Source organism: Stenella coeruleoalba, assembly GCF_951394435.1.
Source record: "Stenella coeruleoalba genome assembly, chromosome: 2".
NCBI lineage: Eukaryota > Metazoa > Chordata > Mammalia > Artiodactyla > Delphinidae > Stenella > Stenella coeruleoalba.
In genome coordinates, this window is record NC_137147.1 from 13,968,765 (window position 1) to 13,990,701 (window position 21,937).

The window sequence follows — 21,937 nt, forward strand, 5'->3', positions numbered from 1 at the left end:
ACCCTTCTTCCCTCCCCAATCCCTAGCCCAATACTTGGCCCTTAATTGAAGCTTAACATGCAGTAGAGTAGGGTAATTTTATTTTTTAACAATGGACTCAATGTCTTTGGATGGGTGGATAAATTAATGATTTAAGATGTATCAGTATCACTTGGAGGGCTTGTTAAAACAGATCCCTGAGCCCCACCTCCAAATATTCAGATTTAGTAGATCTTGGGTTGGGCCAAGAATCTGCATTTCCAACAAATTCTCAGGTGATACCGATGCTGCCCTTCCAGGGACCACAGTTTGAGAACCACTGATAGAATGAATTTGTTTCCTAACATTCTCACACTAAAGCTCATAGGCTCACACCATTCTTTTCATTAGAGGGCCTACTGCTGTGTCTTCCTTGATGTGTAGGTCAAAAAAATATCTTCCATTAGAAATTATGATGCCGTCTATCCCGTGTACCAACTTTTCTATTTTGTAAGATTATAGGTTAACCGTGTTCTCCAAACCTGTAGCCCATTTAGTGAGCTTTAGCTTGATGGCATCTTTTTCTCCAGGAATAGAGCCAGGGTAATTTTATTTTACAACAACAGACTAGGGAGTCATTGACTTTGCAGCCTGTATACCTGGTCTACCCGGAGGATCAGGGCTGGTTCTCATGGTGGAAGGCCGGCCTTGGAGGCTTGCTGGCGCTCTGATGTTTTTCCTTTATATAGACAAGTGTTTCAGTGGCAGCTGAAGTAAAGTAAAATGATCTCACAAATGTCTCAATGGCAGCTAGAGTAAAATAAGATAATCTCATAATATCTATGGCATGTATTTTCAAATCTCTGGGTCCTTTTATGCCCCATGAGGCAGTTTCAAGAACACTCCATCACGAAAGACCCAGTGCTTCAATAACTTGCCAAGAAATAAAGAGGTACCGTTGCAATTGACTTTTTCGCTGAAGTATGTCATGTTTTAGAGAGTCAGGCCAGAGGTGACATCCACCGTGGTTGAGAGGGTTCTCTCTCCTCCTCTGCTCTAATCCCGTCGTCCTTCTGCTCCTCTCCACCAGCCACTAGACGCATCATCTCCTAGAAGACCAGCGTTCTCGTGATCATGGAGGCCTCTCTGTCCTTTCTGTGACTGGAGCAATGCTGACCTCGGTTTCCTGGACCCATTCTGACTCAGGTAACCAAGCTTTGCCTTCCCCAGCTGGCTTACACCTCTTGGAGATTGCACTGAATAAATGAAATACCAAAGCTATATTTAAATGCAAATGCCAAATTGATTGTTTCTCCAGCAATTGAAATCCTCCCCCTCTTCCTCCGCGTCTTGGCGTCTTTTTTTTTTTTTTTTTGCGGTTCGCGGGCCTCTCACTGTTGTGGCATCTCCCGTTGCAGAGCACAGGCTCCGGACGCAGGCTCAGCGGCCATGGCTCACGGGCCCAGCCGCTCCGCGGCATGTGGGATCTTCCCGGAGCGGGCACGAACCTGTGTCTCCTGCATCGGCAGGCGGACTCTCAACCACTGCGCCACCAGGGAAGCCCCCTCCGCGTCTTATTTTTCTTTTTTTTTCCCCGCGTCTTCTTAATGATCAATTTATACAGCTGATCAGACTGACAATGTGGTCAATGAATTTAGGCATTAAGATAATGAGTCACATCTTTATTTAAAATTTTGGTGTGTGTCATAGACACAAAGCAACAGGCACATTGCTGGGAATTTTTGTATAGAAACTAGCCTCTGCCGTACCTAGTTTCTCTAAGTCATTTTCTTTCCCATAATACTGTATTTCTTTTTATAAATTTATTTATTTATTAATTTATGGCTGTGTTGGGTCTTCGTTGCTGTGCGCGGGTTCTCATTGCGGTGGCTTCTGTTGTTGTGGAGCACGGGCTCTAGGCGTGCAGGCTTCAGTAGCTGTGGTTCGAAGGCTCTAGGGCACAGGCTCAGTAATTGTGGCGCACAGGCTTAGTTGCTCCGCGGCATGCGGGATCCTCCCGGACCAGGGATCGAACCCGTGTCTCCTGCATTGGCAGGCGGACTCTCAACCACTGCGCCACCAAGGAAGCCCCTATATTTCTTTTGAATTGTATTAATCTTTCTAATGTTGGACCTTTTAATTGAGTTTAATAAGTATCATTGAGTATCTGTTATGTGTTCTCAGGGCAGATGGGGATAAAAAACTATAAGACGTATAAAAACATAAGATACATCCTCATGCAGCTCAGACCTTAGCAAAGGAGCCACGACTCACTCATAAGAAAATGGCAGATGGCGCTCAGCTTCCGGCCGGAGCCGTGCACTATGGTAGCTCTCTGGTTCAGGGAATTAAGAGACCTTGAGGATTGGGATTGAAATAATCGGAGAGTTCATGGAAGAGGGAGGGCTGAAGGCGGGCTTGGTCACAGCCAAGAGGGAAGAGAAGCAGCCTGGTCTGGCCCGGAAGGCGGGAACGAGCCTGCCATGAGCCTAGCCAGTGAGGACCACACAGGGCTTGGAGGACCCCGAGCCTCTTCTATCCCAGCCAGAGCCAGGCTCCTCCTCAGGGCCTGGGTCCCTTAAGGTTCCCCTGGGGACACGCTCCCTGCTCTGTTACAGAGTCACCTTGGCTGACGACTTCCTTCAGGGGACCCTAGTCTGTGGTGCCCCAGCCCTGGCTTGGCTACCTGGCTGGCCTTCTGCTTCCTTGGGCTTGCCCATACCTGGCCTCTGCCTCTCTACCTGATTGTTTATCCTCACATACCTGCCCCCCTCCCCTCTGCACTCTGCCTGGCGGGTGTGGCTTGACAGGGCCCCGGGATGAACCAGGTGCTGTGTGAGGTCAGTACCTGGTGATTCACAATGGGTGATTCTGAGCTGAGAAGTGGAATGGAAGGGTAGGAAGAAGAAGCCAGGAACGTGAGTTTGTACGTTGATGCCAAGAGTGTATCACGAGTTCTGAAAACCAGAATTCAGGGAGGGCCTCAAGGCTGAAGCTGGGGCCGTAGTCAGGGATGGGAGCCCAGTGTGCTGATTCATCTTGCAATGGCCCAGCAAATCCTGCCCACACCTAGCGCTTTTGGATAAAGCAGTGGCGGCGTTCCTGCCCTGGGTCTTGAGGGTGCTGGTGAGGGTCGCCGGCCGAGGCCCCCGCCCAGCCCGTCAGGTCTGCGTGGCCACACACCACCTTCCTTAGCGTGCACCAGTGCTTCTGGAACTGAGGCCTGGCTCATCCAGGAGCTCAGGCCTTCCTGGAGTCAGAGCCCTGGATCACCAGCCACCAGGAAGTGGAAGAACTAGAATAACAGTATTCGTGTTCCCCTCCCACACAAGCGACTGCCTAATCTGTCGTTGCCCTGCCTCTTCTAAGCCTGGGGTGGGTCAGCTATGGCCCGCCGGCCAGGCGTGGCCCACTGCTTGTCTGGGGTGGACAAGCTGAGATGGTTTTCACATTTTAAAATGACTGGAAAAAATTAAAAGAAGAATAGTATATTTTGCCTCGTAGAGATGATATAGAATTCAGATTTCAATGTCCCTAAATTAAGTTTTACTGGAACATAGTCATGTTTATTTATTTCCAGATTGTCTATACCAGCTTTTGCGCTACAAGGGCAGAGTTGAATAGGTGCGTCAGAAACCATAAAGTATTTGCTTTCTGACCCTTTATAGAAAAAAAGGTGCTATCCTCTGGCCTAGGCAATTGATTGACACAAGTGTTTGCAAAATTTGAGGTGTGGAACTTTTTCCCTCATAAAGAAAATAGGATTGAAGGATGAGTGGGATTTAAATAAGCAAGAGAGGAAGAGAGGCATTTTCTAGATTGAGATAGAGAATTGGTCCTAGTCTAGTTGGATTTTTCTGTTCATCTATTTAACTTTCAGTTAAAGCTAGATATGACACTGAGGCTATTTCATTTCAGGAATCTAATTATTAGGGTCGTCTTTAAAAGGAGGCATCCAGGCTTCTCAGGTTAACGTAAATGTTGGAACAAATCAGCACCAAATTAAAATATAGCCTGCATTTTGGAACTTTCTTCTTTTTACTTGGCACTGGGTGTGAACTATTTTGTTTTAAACCAAGAAAGCATTTTGTTTTAAATCAAGTAAGCATTGAAGGTTTGCCATGAGTAAGCTATGGCATTTAATCTTCGCAGCATTTTCCCAGTCTGGTGGGGATTTTTGATACTGTTGAGTGAAAACTGGTGAAAGTTGGAGATGCGGGTTCTAATCGTATTAGCTAGCTGAGCCAGGGCAGGCTGTGGGATACTAGGGTAAAAAGTACACTCCAAATCTCAGGGTTTAGTGCAATAAAAGTGTATTTCTCACTCACCCAGAGTTGGATTGCACGAGTGTGGCTTTGCTGCCTCCCCCATCCTGTGACACCTACGTCTCAAACTGTGGCTTCCTGGTTGCTTCAATATGTGAAAAAGAGTTGAGAACACACACCCATTCTTAGGTGCCTTAGACCGGAAGTGACTCAGACCAATTCCACATCCACAGTCCATTGGCCAGAACTAGTCACATGACCCTGTCTCGTTGCTGGGAGGGTAGGAAGTAGGGAGCAGCGTGAGGTACGTTTGGGGTTCCCACTGCCCCTGCAACACTGTATCACTGTGGGAAGCCCAAACTTTTATCTGTGCTTTTGTCTGCTCATGATTAAAGGGTAATTAACCCAGACCTACATTTTTTCACACAGTTTATGAAAGGCTTAAAAAGATGTATGAAAGATCTCTAAAAGGTATAACGAGTTGTAAAATATGTAAGATATAATCGTTACCTAACTTCTTTACCGGGTCTTGAATGGTGATGGGCTGGAGTTGGGATAGTCACACATGCCCCAGTGTGCCTGGAAGCATCCTAGCATTTGCCAGTTGACCCAACAGAATTATAATACAGCCCTTCCTTACACACCTGGAAATATGCTGGTATGGACAATACATGACATGCTCACCCCAGCTTCACCCCACTGGTCATCCTTGAAGATTAATGTTAGCTACTGTTTATTGAGCCTCTTCCAGAGGTCACACTGTCCTCAGCTTCTGCCTGCCTTCTTTTCATTTAATTCCCCAAACAAACTTGTGAAGTAGGTACAAGTAATGTCATTTTAAGATGAGGTAACAGATGCAGAAAGGTTTAAATTGTGGTCACAGCTAGAGAGTGGCACCAGCTTGCTTTGAACCCAGCTTTTTCTTGCTCTTTCCAGCTCTTGCACGTGACTGCCTCACTCATCCTTTACGAGGATTGTGCCCTTGACCACGTGGGGCCCCCCTTCCCTGACACTGGCTTGGGAGTCTGTTCCCAGACCGCACACGGGGAGAAGGGTACAGCTCTGAGTGGTGAGTCCAGCCCTTTTTGACCCCGATGAGAAGACAAGTCATGGAATCATGAAGGGGTTCTCCGGAGCCAGCAGTTAACAGGTTCAGGGTGGCAAGCGCTGCTCCTGACTTTCACTTGGTCCCTTTCTGCCTGCCTCCTTAATGTTGACAACTGCAGCTCGTTTTAAAAATGGGCACCACCTTTATATATAGGGAGAAAAGATTTTATTTTGAGATCTAGGGTGGAGTAGAACTCCAGCCGGTGAAGACTTGCCATGTGCTGTGCAGTTGATCCAAACAGGCATCTTCCCAACTTAAACAGTGAGTAGAAACTGAGCTCCATTTTCAGGAAGTTTGTTTACAAGTTTGTTTATTAAAAAAAAAAAAAAAAAGCCAAACCACAACCAACGACCAGTTTGCTTGAAGAATTATATCAGACAAAAACCCAATCTACTCAGGAGAAGGTTTTAATTTCCCTGGTTCCTGGCCTTCCTAATCACTGTTCAGAACTGACCCCACGGAATCCAAGGGAATAGTCTCTGAAAAATGGACCAAATGTAACAGAAGCACCTATTGCAATGCTTGCTTCAAGAAACCCCCCAGACAATTATACATGTGGTTTCTAGATGTACAAAGAAAACTAAAGGAATTCCATTATGAAAGAAAAATTAGATGGAAATTTCTAATCCCATCTCATAAACAATATAGGAATAACTTTTAAATATTCTGCTTTAAGCATGCATTTAATGTGTGCTCTGGGAACCAAATAATCTTGCTAAGATAAAACATTCTAATAATGATTTATGTAAATTTATTTGTACAACGTAATGGTGTAGTTGCCTATAGCAAATTGCTTGGAATATGAAATGACATTTATGAGGTCTTTTTTTTCCCCCCTCTGAATGAATACAGTGGAGAAAATAAGAGACTCCAGAAAGGACAACAGAAATCCATGTTCAAAATGGAGTCTGAGGCCAGAAGAGGCAGAGGCAGCTGGACAGGTTAGGGGGTGTGTAAATAGTCGAGCAACTCAATTCAATATGTGTTCCTGTGATGGTCTCATTAGTTGAGGCATCTGTAAAGCCGCACAAAGAGTGTGTGTGTTAGATTCTTAGAAGGCTAGAACCCTTTATTTTAGTGATCATAACTGTGCAGACACCAGAGCTCTTTCAGCATAGCCGACGACAGATCACTTGTTGTCAGCGTGCCCTGAGAGGCAGGGTACTTACAACATGAAGTGCCAAGAGGCCAAAGGTAGTTAAAAATCGGGCAATTAATCTCAGTTCCCGGTTACTTTAATGCCAAGGGAAGTTATGCTGGGGTCATACATGGGGCCCAAATGTTAATAAACAAAAGAGAAAACTCTCCCGGGGACTGATTCATAGACCTATGGGGAGTTTTCCTGTGGCTGCCCGCTTAGCACGTTTGCTTATGGCTCTAAGGTGTTTCCCAGAAACATTTCATTACATGGAAATCCCCATATATGTAACAGAGAGAGTTTCTGGATCTGTGCTTTGGCCTTGTACATAAATGCCCAGTGGAATTTGCCAGAACCTGTACTATTTGGAAAAGATAGGACATTAACACCTTCGTTGTAGACGGCATTTAATTTTTTGTTTCTCCAAGTATTTTTACTATCTCACTTGGTCGCCACACTCATTTTTGTGAAGAAGGTAAGAGTTTGTCTTCTGTATGTAGAGAAACTGAGGGGCCGCAGAACCTCCAAGGAAGGTCACAAAGCGAGACATTGGTGGTGGAGGGGACAGCTTCCCCACTAACGTTCGTCTCTTTGTCATCACAAACTAAAGCAGATGAAAGAGATTTGTGAACTTTGGAGGGCTTGCTTTATTTAAAACAAGAGCAGAGTTTTGGTCCCTCATAAACCATTGTGGAATGACACCAGCTCTCCTGAGAGAAATGGCTTTGTCTGATGGGACTGAATGACTGCTGTGGTGGTCCAAGGCCTGAGAGAGCAGGCATAAAGCCTCAACAGGACTTGAAAGCAGAGTGAAAACAACGCTGGCTTCTAGGAAAGACGGGATGGCCTGCGTTTTTAGCGGTGCTAGTTAAAGTGCATGCACCGTAAAGGCTGTGGCTTCTGGCAGGGCTGCTTGTAGTGAGTGACCCAAGGGTGCCAGAGGGAGGCAGAGGATGTTAGGCTTAGCGTATCAGCCAGAGTTTCAGATTCCTGTCCCTCCTCTTTCCAGCTGAATGACTTGGGGTGTGATTTCTGAGCTGTGTATTCCTAGAAAATAATGGAAGGTATCTGAGCCTCCATTTCCCCATCTGTAAAAGGGGGATAATGATATTTAACTTATAGAGTTGGCGTGAGAATTAAATAAAATAATTCTTATAAAATGTTTGGCACAGGGGGAGGAGGGTTGGGTGAAGGGGATTAAGAGATGCAGACTTCCAGCTCTAAAATCAATAAGTCCTGGGAATGTAAAGTACAGCATAAGGAATAGAGTCAATAGTACTGTAATAATTTTGCATGGGAACAGATGGTTTTACTTGTCGTGGTAATCCTTTCATAATGTATTCGATTGTGGGATCACTATGTTGTACACCTGAAACTAACATCATGTTGTATGTCAACTACACATCAATAAAAAAATAAATAAACAAAAGTAAAATACTTGGCACAGTGCTTGGCAGACAGTAAGCGCTCATTTTGTGGCAGCTCTTAAAGTGATTATAATTGTCATTACTTAAGAATGTATGTTCCCGGGTGGCACAGTGGTTTGAATCCGCCTGCCAATGCAGGGGACATGGGTTTGAGCCCTGGTCCGGGAAGATCCCACATGCCACGGAGCAACTAAGCCTGTGCGCCACAACTACTGAGCCCACGTGCCACAACTACTGAAGCCCGTGCACCTGGAGCCCGTGCTCCACAACAGGAGAAGCCACTGCAATAAGCCCATGCACCGCAACGAAACTAGAGAAAGCCCGAGCGCAGCAACGAAGACCCAATGCAGCCAGAAAAAAAGAATGTATGTTCCTGACTGATAATTGGAAATGAGATGAAAATCCATCTTTTATTTAATGAGAATGAATTGAAAAGACTTCTAAGTCAGTTGTTCCTATGTACTGCAGATAACAAGGTAGATATGAGAGCTCTTTCAACAAAGAGTTCTTCATGTTTGAAAGCCCTTTGCAAGCTGTTTGCCAGGGAGAGAGAGGCCAGATACAGAGCTCTCGTCTCAAGGGAAGAGGGAGATTTTTGCACACAGGCCCTGAGCTGGCCACTTTAACATATATGGTCTTTGTTTTACAAGAATTCAGAAATTAAGCTGGTCTAAATCCTTAGTTTTTGCTGAAAGCCCTGGTTCGGGTCCAGACTCTGCAAGTTGGTTCCCTTCAGAACCGTCATCTTGGCTGGCGGAAGAGTAGGTTTGTGTCAAAATAAATGGATGGAAATCTTTGGTCATTTGCTCCTTCTGCTGTCTGCCTGCAAAAGACGGCATTCACATTCCTTGCACATGTGTTCTTGGCCCTGGTGGGTCAGGCCCCTAGGCTGAAAGTGTGAATACACCCTTTTGTTAGAATTCATTTCCATTAAAAGCATGCATAGTGCTTTCTTATCAAGGGTTGAATTGGATCCGATGTAAAATGTGTTGATTTTTTTTTTGAGATGGCCATATAGTTATGTCACCTTAGAAAAGGTGTTTCACAGAAATTCTCTGAAGGAAGATAAGGAAATGTGAAACATTGTGAAGTGAAATGAGAAAGTAAGTAATAATTCTCAGATTCGGGATCCAATCTGTCTATTTCAGTGGTTCCTGGACACCAGGGGCCCTCCTGTGTGGAAGGTAGAGAGATTCTGAGGGGGCTGCTTGAGTTTACAGTTGATGGGGTGTGGGGAGGAGGGGGGAGCAAACAGATATGTACAAATAAGTGTTCAAAGATGAACTTTTCCCCAGTCCAAGGCAAAGAGAAAAATAAACTCAAGATAGTGAGTTCAGTATTCTTTACTTGGAAAAATAAAAAGTTGGCAACCTACGCCTCTCCGAAACTATTTTTGAAATTTTATTGTGGTGCAAAATCACGATCTGGGAACCTCCCTGACTTGGCTCCTCTCGCCCCTTCTCCTTGGTTCCCTTCTCACCTCCCTCTCTCTCCTCCATACTGGCTTCTACTACTGTTTACTGGAGGTCCGTAGCCTGGGGCTTGTCTTCCTTATTAAACAGGAGATTAGCAAGCGCTAGAGACAGAGCATCAATGAAGACTTTCTTCCTGCTTTAGGGAGGAGAGAAGAAAGGCATTTGAAACGATGAGCAGACATCTGGCCACAGCACTCCGGCTTAAGAATACACAGCCACACCTTTGTCTCCTGGTGGAAATCGGCAGACCCCATCCCCCCTGCAAAGGCAGAGGGTGAACTGTTAACTCCTGGTTGCCGTTTCCCTGTAGTGGGCATATTTATGTGTCCACGTTTATTTTACTCTCACTCTGGTATATGCATGTGAACTCCCCAAATGGATATTTGGGCGTTAACCAGGGACCGAGTCTTTTGAGCCCAAACTCAGAACTGTGCTCAAGTCTCGTAGCTCCATCAGTGGTGGTAGCCACGTAGCTCAGGTGAGAGGTTTTTGGCTTTTAGGATAGAGTTAGGTTCAAAGGAATAATTGCAACTCAGAGCAGGGGCATCTCCCAGAGTCTGAAGAGGTAGAGCTGTTTTGAAGTTGATACCCCTTGAAAGAGAATGGCATCTAAATTGGTCTCGTTGTTATGGCAGCTCATGAGGAAGGCGCTTTTGTAAAAGGCGTAACACGCCCCCAAGCCCAGTCAAGTGGCCTCTGAATGGTTGGACTTTTAACCAGCCTAGGAGAAGATGAGTTTGTTTGCAACATGAACACATCTGACGGCAGGTAGGTTCAGCTCACTCTTTAGCATTTCTTTCTTCTTGCTGGAAGCTGAGGAGACTTCACTGCCTTTGACTTTTTTCCTCTGAATACCAGAGGATATCATTACCTCAGATAGAAAACGTATTTTTCCAGGTGCACAAAAAGAGGCAGGAAATTGGTTGTAGTTGCTACTGGAAGGTCCAAATGACTTGCCAATTAGAATTTAATAGACTTTCTCTGTGGTTAGTTTGATCTGTGAACGGACAGCTTCTCTTCTGAATCAGTCTTCGGTGAACTGGTAGAAGATTGGGCAATGCTGTTTGAGACTGCATGATTTCTAGAGGGTTCCAGCATCGGGGGTCCTCTAAGGTAAAGAAGGAAAAGGTTTGTTTTTTTGCAAAGTGGTGTGTGCCTGTGTGCTAGGAAGTTAGGTGCTTGGTAAATGCTTCTAAATAGTGACAGCCTAGTATTCTTATGGCATTTAACTTTATCCGTCACGTGAAAGTACCTGAAACATTATAAGAAGATTCTTATAATGTTGTATATATATGCATATTCATGTAATGCAGATGTATATGTAAATATATGTGTATGCAATGTGTGTATAAATGAGCAAATGATGTCATTTGATTCTGGGACAGTTTATAGGATTCATTGATTTCTTGTGGAGATATCTAAATGATCCCCGTTGTAAGTGGTTCCACTTTTGTATTAGTCAGTCTCCACTTCTTTTTTAGCTCTTCTACTCGGGACACATAAGTAGTCTCTGGATGTGTGTGTGTTTAACTGAACAAAAATGTCAACAACCTGCTATTTATTTTATTAAACAGCTTGAGCAGAGATGTTTGGTCTGATTGCCAGAAATTGTTAGCTTATCACCGAACTGTCCTGATGATTCTTATTATTCAATTTGCATTGCTTATGATAATAATTATTACTGCATAAAAGAGCATGATGTTTTATTTGTATAGTTCTTTCATTAATAATTTAATTGACTATTACATCCGAGTGGTTCTGCAATACGTGCACATCGAAATTCTTAGAGGTTGGCCCCGGCACCTTGGGAAGTCAAAATATAGATATAAATTGTAAGGCTTGAGGCACGGATACGGGTGGTAGGCAGGCCTTTCGACCTTGACATCCAATGGGGTGGCTGTACATTTCCCCTCATATTTATTTCCAGGCATTTTATTGATTCACCCACTGTGACTCTGATCTGGTTATTTTAACAACCTAAGAAATTAGATCATGGTCTAGTTATTTTGGTCACTAAAATGACTAGATTGATACTGATTTATAAGTGAAAAAGGTAATGATGGCTAAAACAATAAATCTGACCCCAAATGATTGAATCAGTGGCTTCATATAAACAGAAGCTGTGTCTTTGGTCCTGGTCTTTAGAAATGGGAAGATTTCATTGGTCGCAACTTAGCCAGTGTACCTGAACTACATTGCAACTGTGTGAGACATATATTTTGATACGTTTGCTGTAGAAAAACTTTGTGGATTTTTTTTTGGTGTAGGAGAGTACTGCAAGTTTTGTCTTCATTCATGTTTTATATATTAAATAAAATGGTGAATTAAAATATGCCTTTGGAGGCATGAGAAATTGGGTTGAACCTGACTCTGGGGGGTGTCAACCCATAGTGATGTTCCAGGAGCTGCATTTTATTTTATTTTATTTTTTGGCCATGCGTGTGGCGTGCGGGATCTTAGTTCCTCCACCAAGGATTGAATCCGCCCCCCCTGCAGTGGAAGCACAGAGTTCTAACCACTGGACCACCAGGAAATTTGCAAGGAACTGCATTTTAAAACTCTGGATTCAACAGGGAAAGAGAGCCCACAGAGGAGTTCCCATTTGGCCAGTCCAGCTTGACGTCTGGGAGGATGAACTCACGTGTTGATCAAGAATGTCGTGCGGGAAATCTTCCACATTGGAAAGTGGAGTTTCCTAAGATGATTGCCTTCTCCTCTGCTGGTAGATGATGCATTTGGAGCAGGTTTTAATGTCTGGCCTTGCACCTGGGGACGTGTACACTGGGGCTCAGGAAAGGAGTTAGAGGGTTTGGGGGATTGTTTGAGAGCTTAGTTTTATTTAATTTCTTTTAATTTTTAATTAATTAATTAATTTTTTGGCCGTGCTACATGGCTTGTAGGATTTTAGTTCCCCCGACCAAGGATTGAACCTGGGCCCTTGGCAATGAACGCACGAAGTCCTGAACACTGGACCGCCAGGGAATTCCTGAGAGCTTAGTTTTAAAATTTACCTTTTGGAAAGGAGTTTGGTTTCTCATAATTAAAAATTGTGTCTACGTCTGTAATAAACAGCTAGGTTCCTAGTACTGCGAATTCTCTGGGTGCACAACCAGTTACTGATTTAGAAGAAGGTCATGTTCTGGTGGCTAAGTGGTACGTGTGTATCACTCAGGGTAGACTAGGTGATAGGTTAACAGATGGCCCCCAAAACTCAGGGGCATAAAACAATGAAGGTTTATTTCTTGCTTACCCTACGTATCTATTGAGGTTGGCTAGGGACTGTGCTTCAAGGCGTCCTTGACCTCAGTCCCGGATGGAGGCAATGGAACATTCCCTGTCACCAAGGCTGAGGGAAAGGAGAAAATGGTGAAGCACGTGCTGGCTCTTAAAGCCATCCAACTTCCGCTCACATTTTATTGGCCAGAGCTAGTCATGCGGCCACACCTAACTTCAACAAGGTGGGAAGATGTTATATAACTGTGTACGTGAAGGAGAGAGAGCTGAAATGTTTATAAATAGCTGTGTGATGCCCATAATGTACAACTTCAATATTATAGATAGAACTCTAGAAACCTAGCTCAGTGGAAGCAAGTGAGCAGAGCTTATGAGAGAATTCTTTACATCCTTCAGAAAAATGGACCAGTCGCCTGAAATGGAGTTGCTTCATCTCTTCATTATTGTCCTCTCCAGAGACTGAACCAGGGAGTGGCTCGGGACTCTAGCCCCGCAAACTCTCCATCTCACATACAACATAAACCACTCAAGCAAGCATTCCGTGTGCTTGTTTTGCAGGTGGGCCATCTGTGGAGTCCCGCAGCCATCCCCTTCCTGGCCAACCCTGTGCCCCTTCTCAGCTCCTCCTACACAGACCTTCTGGAGCAGCCATTTTGCTTGGTTTCCCCCTCTTGGGTGTTCACTTTTATATTTCATCCTGTATATTTCAGTTTCCTAAGTGGGCATCTGAAGGTTTCTTCTTTTTTTAAAAAAATTATTTATTTATTTTTGGCTGCTTTGGGTCTTTGTTGCTGCGTGCCGGCTTTCTCTGGTTGCGGTGAGCAGGGGCTACTCTTTGATGCAGCGCGCGGGCTTCTCTTGTTGCAGAGCACAGGCTCTAGGCGCACGCACAGGCTTCAGTAGTTGTGGCACGTGGGCTCAGTAGTTGTGGCTCGCGGGCTCTAGAGCGCAGGCTCAGTAGTTGTGGCACCCTGGCTTCGTTGCTCCACGGCATGTGGGATCTTCCTGGACCAGGGCTCGAACCCGTGTCCCCTTCATTGGCAGGTGGATTCTTAACCACTGCGCCACCAGAGAAGTCCCTGAAGGTTTCTTCTTACAAAGACGAAGCTCGCTTGTTTGGGGCATTGGTCTGTGCGTACAGCCAACAGTAAGGAAGTTGTTCCTCGCTCTCCAGTCTCAGGGAGGCTCCCGTTGTCCTTGCCTCCGTGCTCTCTGTGTCTTCTATTCATCTCTGCCCTGCTGTTCCAGGGTGCTGGCTTTGAGTCTCCCTTTTGGAACTGAACGCTTGGGTTTGGGCTTGGGTTGTTGGTGTAACAATCCCCATCAGGGCCTTAGTTATGTTCTCCAAGTCCCCAAAAGGAATTTATATCTACACAAGATAGCCTCACGGAGCCAGCAAATTCAGCTCTCTGGAATATAGCCAGGAGTTAGGGAGAAACAAAACATATCTCAGAGAACAAAAGAGCCTTCTCCAAATCCATGCACTAAACTTTAAGCTGATCCTTGCTGGTTTTGTGTTATTAATGTAGCCACGCTCCTAATTAACGTGGTTGTCTGATTTTCGAGAAAACTTAGGCACAAAGAGGTAATTTGCCTAAGGTCTCAAAGCTAGGAGTGGTAGAACGGGTTCTTATGATTCGAGACTTAGAAGGATAATCAGTGTTGATGAAGGTGGCAGTGAGATAAGCAGACAGGCTGGACTGTATTTAACTCTTTTTTTTTTTTTTTGAAGAAAGTAGTATGGAAATATATAATAACTGTAGGACGATTCCCTTCAAAATGGCCATGTTTAGTTTTTAATTCTAACGTATGATGAGTGTCAGTTGGCTGAGAAATTCCAGCAAGTGGAGCTGTGCTTCCTATTGCCAAAGGAATATGAAGTTACTGGCTGTTCTCTTTGCTGAACACCTAGTTTAGCGGGTGCATAAACAGATGCTTATGAAATGCTTTTTTGCACAATCAAGGTGAAGCCTCGACTCACTCTGTGTCATGACGATCAGCCTGGTTCTGGTGTGCTTGGTGTGAGGTGGACGGCTTCAGGCATATCTGGGAGCAGGGGCAGACCCCACCCCATGTCTGAGGATGGCTGCTTCCTACAGGCACGTTCTGGCCTGGAAGCCGATGGCGACCAGCTGGTTGACATTCACCGAGATCCCCCATTTGTGTTGAGTCTCACAGTTTCAAAGCAGTGTCACCCACATGATCTACTTAACTTGAAACAACCCTGCAGGGTAGGCAAAGCAGGTATCGGTGTCATTTCCGTCGTTCCGGTGGGGACGGTGAGGCTTAGAGAGAAGCACCCAAGGTCACAGCACCAGTGAGACCCAGAAGCTGAGCCCCTCACCTAGACCGGGTACTCGCACCCCTGTGTTGCTCTGTGAACACCTGCCCTGTCCCTGCCCGTGGGATGTGGCCAGAGATACTTTCCCTACTGCAAGGAGCTTTCTTTCCCAGTTAATAAAGTCCAGTTCCACAGAGAAGGAGACAGAGGAATGTGAAGGTCCAATCACAGCACGAACCACTTTGCTCTCAGATGGAGCAACATTTGATATGACATGAACAGGAGAAAAAACACCTTGGAACCTCAGGCAGTTCGGAGGCAAAGCCTTCTGTATTCGAGCCGCAGTCAGCAGCTCTCCAATTGGAGAGGCCCCACAGCCCTGCTTCCTGGGCCGAGGACGAGGCTGAGATTTCCCTGTCAGGCAGGGGAAGCACATGCCTTGGGATTGCGGGTACCGAGGGAGGCTCTCACTCTAACCCAGGCATCGGAGAGCCACCTGCCTACCCAGCTGGTGTGCCCGGCAGGGAGAAAGAAGAAGTTTGTCCACTGGTTGTCAGCCTCTCCTCCTGGTGCTGGGGGTCAGGGCATCCTTAGGGTGGTCCGAGCCGAGATCTGGTCCAGGCTTGTCTGTATAACTAGCTCAGGATTAGACCTTAAGCCAGTTAGGGGACACTGGGTGTCTATTTTTCTCATCTGTAAATTAAAGAGTTCTCAACCTCACTCATAATTTAAAGAGGCTCAAATCAAAACTACAAATGTGATACCATTCGTCACTTGTATGGTAAGTATTTAAAAATTTGAGAATATCCAATTCTGGGCTGGAGTTGGGAAATAGACACCCTCTCTCTGTTTTCCTGGGGGGATGCATTGGTAGAGCATCTTGGAAGGGCATCTGGCAATATCTATCAAAAGCATTGACCCAGCAAGTTCACCCTCAAGAATGTATCCCATGGATCTACTCACCAAAGTATCAAAAACTGGTGAATGGGAATATTGATATTGTTCATAATAGCAACAGCAAAAAATTAGATACAACCTCAATACCCATCCCTCGGGGACTGAATAAGTGTTTATCCTTGGTAGACCAGTGTATATCCTTGGCACACTGGGCAGCATTTAAATAGGATAACGTGGGAGGGGTGCAAAGATATAATAAGTAACAATAATACATGTTTTTTGAGTGCCGTCTACATTCTGAGAAGTTTACATGTATTGACTCACCTATTCCCGTTTTACACTTGAAAAAGCCAAGGCACAGCGAGGTTAAATAAACTGCTCAAGATCATAATATAATCAGAACGTAGCCTGGTGTGGGGAGTACGAAGCAAGTATTTTGGTTTGAGAACTTTGTCCATTGCCTTTTTTTTATTTATTAAAATTTTTTTTTAATCTTTGGCTGGGTTGGGTCTTCATTGCTGCACGTTGGCTTTCTCTAGTTGCGGTGAGGGGGGCTACTCTTCATTGCGGTGTGTGGGCTTCTCATTGCGGTGGCTTCTCTTGTTGCAGAGCACGGGCTCTAGGTGGGTGGGCTCAGTAGTTGTGGCTCAGGGGCTTAGTTGCTCTGTGGCATGTGGGATCTTCCTGGACCCGGGAACAAACCTGCGTTCCCTGCATTGGCGGTGGATTTTTAACCACTGCATTGGCAGGCGGATTCTTAACCACTGCGCCACCAGGGAGGTCCCTGTCCACTGCCTTTTGTCTTAGTCTGTTCAAGCTGCTGTAGCAAAATCCCACAGACTGGGTGGCTTATAAACAACAGAAATGTATTTCTCACAGCTCTGGAGGCTGGAAGTCTAAGATCAAGGTATCTAGTGAGGACCCTCTTCTGGTTTGCAGACTTCTTGTATTCTCACCTGATGGAAGGGGCTAGGGAGCTCTGCAGGGTCTCTTTTATAAGGGCACTAATCCCATTCATGAGGGCCCCATCCTCATGATCTAATCACTTCCCAAAGGCCTTACCTACTAATACCATCACATTGGATGTTAGGATTTGGGGGAGACACAATCATTCAGACCATAGCAACTTTTTAAGTGGGAAAAAAAGCAAGTTTCAGGTCCTATTTATGTTAAAAGAATCAAGTCATATATGTGTATATATGTATATGCATATATGTGCATGCATATCTGTGCTTATATTTTCATACTTATTTTTGGCAGGTTACACAAGATAAAGGTAGGGAGGACTGAGGGTTCAAGGTAGGAGGGAAGCAACTTTTTACACATTCCTGTACTGTTTTGTCTTAAAAAAAAAAAAAACCCAAGGGTGCATCTAGCACTTTTGTTTTATTTTTTAAGGTTTACATGGGCCTAGTTTGTTTAGGTGGTGTGACTAGGGGCCATTTACATTTTCCTTAAATTTTTCTATATTTAGAAATTATCTAGTAAATAATTGTATTTTTATTTTTAAATTTTTGGCTGCCTTGGGTCTTCATTGCTGCTCGTGGGTTTTCTCTAGTTGCGCGAGCGGGGGCTGCTCTTCATTGCAGTGTGCGGTTTTCTCATTGCGGTGGCTTCTCTAGTTGCGGAGCACGAGCTCTAGGTGCGTGGGCTTCAGTAGTTGCAGCACGAGGGCTCAGTAGTTGTGGCGCATGGGCTTAGTTGCTCCGCGGCATGTGGGATCTTCCCGGACCAGGGCTCGAACCCGTGTCCCCTGCATTGGCAGGTGGATTCTTAACCACTGTGCCACCAGGGAAGTCCCAATAACTGTATTTTTAAATGAAAAGGTTGGACGTAACTCTTTCCGAGAGCCCCGCCAGATTAGAAATTTCCTGATTGCATTTGTTGAGCGTGAACCCAGCTCTGTTACTTAAGTAACATGTAATGGCACCATGTTCTCTGCCCGCAAGGCGCTTAGAGTTGGAGCAGATGGTGGTGGACGGCGATAAACGTACCTGGAACAGGTGCAGCACTGGGATCACACCATTCTCTGCTGGAGGCTGGTTGTCTAGCTTGGCCAGCACTCATTTTCTTCTCCGGCAGAGAGTCGTGTCTGAGGCTGGGGTGGTGAGAGCCCCTGTGAGACGTGGCCAGTGAATACAGCTGCTTGTGCTTGAGAGCCCCGGCGGGGTCCAGCCTGGATGGATTCTTCTGAGTTCGGGATTATTACCACCACCAGCAGCGATGTACCAACAATGAGCACCAACTCTTATTTTGTGCCAAGCCCGTGATCATCTCTATCATTGTTTTTCTCCCCATTCTTTAGATAAAGATTCAGATGTGCCCCCCTTGCCTCTGCCTTACTTGTCAGTGATGAGAACAGTGTGCTCCCCACCATGCTGCTGCCCCAGGGCCTCAACGTGGTGACTGGAACAATCACTGAACCGAGAAAACCAAGGAAGGGGGTCAAGATTCTTGGTCAGCTGCCCCAAGCCCCCTGTAAATTTTTTATCTCATGTTAAAGGATTTGCTTTAACTGGGGGGGGGACCTTGTATCTTGCAGTTCCTCATGACATTCTGTTTGTCCCTGCATCCCAGCACTTAACCACACTGTAGAGTAGTTGCTGTTACAGGCTGTGTCCTTCACTAGGTGTGGGTTCCTGATGGGCTAGGTCTTGATTCATCCTGCTGATCCAAGTGCCTAGTACTGGCCCTTAATTAAGACTCAGGAACATTTCCAACATGGATAGAGCTGGTGCTCATGGGCAAATCAGTTGTCTGAGCAGTCAAGAGGCAGCAGAAAGCAAGTCATTCAAAACACATAACCCCTACGCTTGCCATCAATTGGAAGAGAGATGAGAAAGAGGAGAAAGGAGTGGAGTTCCGTTTGGTTTGGCGAAGGTGTGTTTGGTAGCAGAATGGCTGCCCCTGGGGGGCTGAATGTGTCGGTTATTCCCATCTCAGTTTGCTTTAAGCAGAGTGACTTGTATGCCTCAGTGAACTGTGTTGTGATTAAGGGGGAGGGGTGCAGACACAGAGGAAGAGAGATGAAAAGGAGGAAAAATAAGTGGAGGTGATGGTCCAGAAGCTGGAGCACTAGGGAGGCTTTGGGGCGGGGCAGGCGTAGGCCCTGCTTGCTGACTCCTCCCTGACTTCTCCCTGCCTGAGTGCTCAGTGGTGTTCACACTGAGACTCGTGTTGGGGCAGCCGGTAGAAACGTGTGTGCGCGCGTATAATTTATAAAAATGAATAAAGCAAATGAGAAGGGGACCACCCTAACGTTCTACCCCTATAATCAACCTGTAAAAATAACACTGCATGAAAACCTAAAAGCTGGAATAGCATTTACAACTAATCTTAGGATCAATCCAGAATGATGCTCTAAGGCTACCATATCTAGGTAGCTCCAGGATTGAGATTTAAGTGGGACATCTCCAGAGTGTCCTCCAGTCTGTAGCACCAACAGATCTTCATCTACGGGAGTAAATGGAATGTGACCTCTCAGGGCCTGAAATGATAAACAGCTTAGGTTGGAAGTGTTAGATCACCCTTCACAGTCTTTGCGATGCTTAAATCTGTGAGTTTCAGGGAGCCACCTTTTTTTTCCTTTAAATTTATTTATTTATATATTTATTTTTGGCTGCGTTGGGTCTTCGTTGCTGTGCACAGGCTTTCTCTAGTTGCGGCGAGTGGGGGCTACTCTTCGTTGTGGTGCGTGGGCTTCTCATTGCGGTGGCTTCTCTTGTTGTGGAGCACGGGCTCTAGGCCTGCGGGCTTCAGTAGTTGTGGCTTGCGGGCTCCAGAGCGCAGGCTCAGTAGTTGTGACGCACGGGCTTAGTTGCTCCGCGGTATGTGGGATCTTCGTGGACCAGGGCTCAAACCCATGTCCCCTGCATTGGCAGGCGGATTTTTAACCACTGTGCCACCAGGGAAGCCTGGGGGAGCCCCTTTTGCATGTAGTCGGTGGTATAAAACACACCTTGTGTGGCCATCTTGCTGAACTTACTGAAGGGTTCGGCAAGAGGGTGGAACCCACTTCATAAACTAAGCAGAGGAAGCTTTCGCAGCAAGATTTCTGGGAAGGGGGAATCGCTCAAGTTTTCCCGGTGTTGCTGGAAAGGTATCTAGACACTGTAGCCATGTGTATGTGGCACCAGGATTGCCGTTTAGTGGGCTGGGAGGATGGGAGCTCTTGGCCATGATTTGAGAAAGGCTGAGTGCCAGAAGAGTAGGCACTTGAACTGCCTCTAAACTCCAAGTTAGCATAGGAGCTCCCCGGGTCTGGGAAACGGGGCAAGCCTGGGGAACGGTAAGAAGATGGAGGCATCTCATAGCCCCACACGTGACCTTTCCTTAGTCCCTTCTCCCTTCCATGATCCTTCCTTATTCTTCGCTGCCCCCATGCCTACTCAGCTGATGGAATCTGGAGAAGACTGGGATCTGTTCCATCTGCACTACACTCAGCTGGGGACAGTGGACTGGGAGACACATACCCCTGCATATCTCTGATGCCGGAGGCATTGATCCACGGCAAAACCATCAGCGGAGCCCCAACTTCTTATGGCCCTAGAGCAGTGATGCCATGTCCCTGCCCCAGTGGCTGAGGCTAGAATAAAGAGGCCTCAGGATACTTCTGTAGGTTAAAGACTTTGTTGAAATACACTCTGTGCTGTAGAAGAACCAAAGTCTATGGGAATAGCTTGAACCCAGCGTACTTGGCTAGGAAGACCTGTTATGGGTAAGAACTGGTTGCTCCAAGACTGCCCAAACTGTGGCCTTCTGAAATGAGGGGTGGCATGCAAATTTTTAGTTTTAAACCTGCCCTCCTAGAATTTCCTGATAACTTTCCAGGTCTCTTCTCCTCCAGCAGTCCTGGTCCAGCTTGGTGGTGGGCATGACAGAAAAAAGGAATTAGGTAGGAGTGTATCACTCATGAGATGGCTTTTGACATCATTAGCCAGATTCCTTAACATCCCAGTCTGATGCATTTGATCTTGGATGAATTTTCCAATATCAGTGTTTCCTGTAAGGAAGAAAGAGGAGGAACTGGACTTCTGTCTGCACGGTCGGGAGAGCTCACCAAAGTGGCCCTCCCCACAATGGAGGGGTCTGCCCCAAAGGGGCAAGGGTTCCTACTTCCCCCAATCAATGTTAAATAGCCTCCTGGCTATTCTTCCAGCTAGTAAGAATTCAGAACTATCGAGGCAGTCTCTATACTCCCTGCCATACAAGCAGGAAGCCTTCCTTAATGAGAAAAGTAGATGTTTACGGATACTATTTTATCAGATAGAAAGCTGATTAAAGTGGAAGCTCTCCGGCAGGGTCTGTCTCTCCCGGTCACCGTCCTGACCCCAGCACTGCTCATGACGGGTCACCAACTTCCTACAAGGACAGATGTGGGCCTGGATGCCACTAAGGTTTTCTTTCATGCTGCTTCTCAATTCTGAAGCACCCTTTTTTCTCCCTTCCTAGTTTGACTTCTTTTAAAAACCTATCCATCTTTCCATGTCCATCCAGACAGTTGCTCACTGGACATCCTTTCTGATTACACCAGCTCTAGGGGTGTCTGCTTCCTTCCGGCACCTACTCCAGACATCACATTGTATGTTTCAAGTCATTTCCAGCGAGCCATAGTTCAAGTGCTATATTTTGTAACGAACTTGCTTGTTGTTCTTACTATTTTTATTAGAAAGGCTTTAAGGCTAATAACGTCACTCAGCATCGGTTTAATAATTTACTGGTTTACTAATTTAACTTTATTAAAGTTAATTTAATAACTTTATTAATTAACATATCCATTATTCATCTAAAAGTATTTCTTAAGTACTGTGGGCCAGGATATGCCCTGGTACTGGGGACAAAGTGGTAAACACGCAGCTGAGGTCCCAGGTCCTGTGGCATCTGCCTTTTGGTGGGAAAAGACAGGCGACAAACAGACAAGAGATTTCTGATTACGATCCATGCACTGAAGGCAGTAAATAAGCTTGGGGGAAAGTGGCTGTGGTGCTGGTGGTCTGGGAAGACCCTCAGTGGGGAGGACATCGCAGCTGAGACCTGAGGGAGGGAAGGGAGAGAGAAAGCGAGGCTGGAATCATCCCTAACCTGGGAGTATCAGGTGGGAACATGATGGGGTCGCAAAAGGGAGGCTGCAACCCCTCACCTCAGCTGATCATTT

At 45.8% G+C, this 21,937-nt stretch overlaps 1 protein-coding gene across 7 annotated transcripts in view; it reads left to right on the forward strand.

Moving 5' to 3' along the window:
* FOXN3 (forkhead box N3) overlaps positions 1–21,937 on the forward strand; it is a 402,973-nt gene that overhangs the window by 104,783 nt on the left and 276,253 nt on the right. For 6 of the 7 annotated variants that reach the window (XM_079914683.1, XM_079914684.1, XM_079914681.1 and 3 more), the window contains one exon: positions 1,049–1,164. The exons of the other annotated variant lie outside the window; for it this stretch is intronic. The gene's annotated coding sequence lies outside the window, so the exon portion shown is untranslated. The remainder of the gene's footprint in view (positions 1–1,048; positions 1,165–21,937) is intronic. 7 annotated transcript variants of the gene reach the window in all.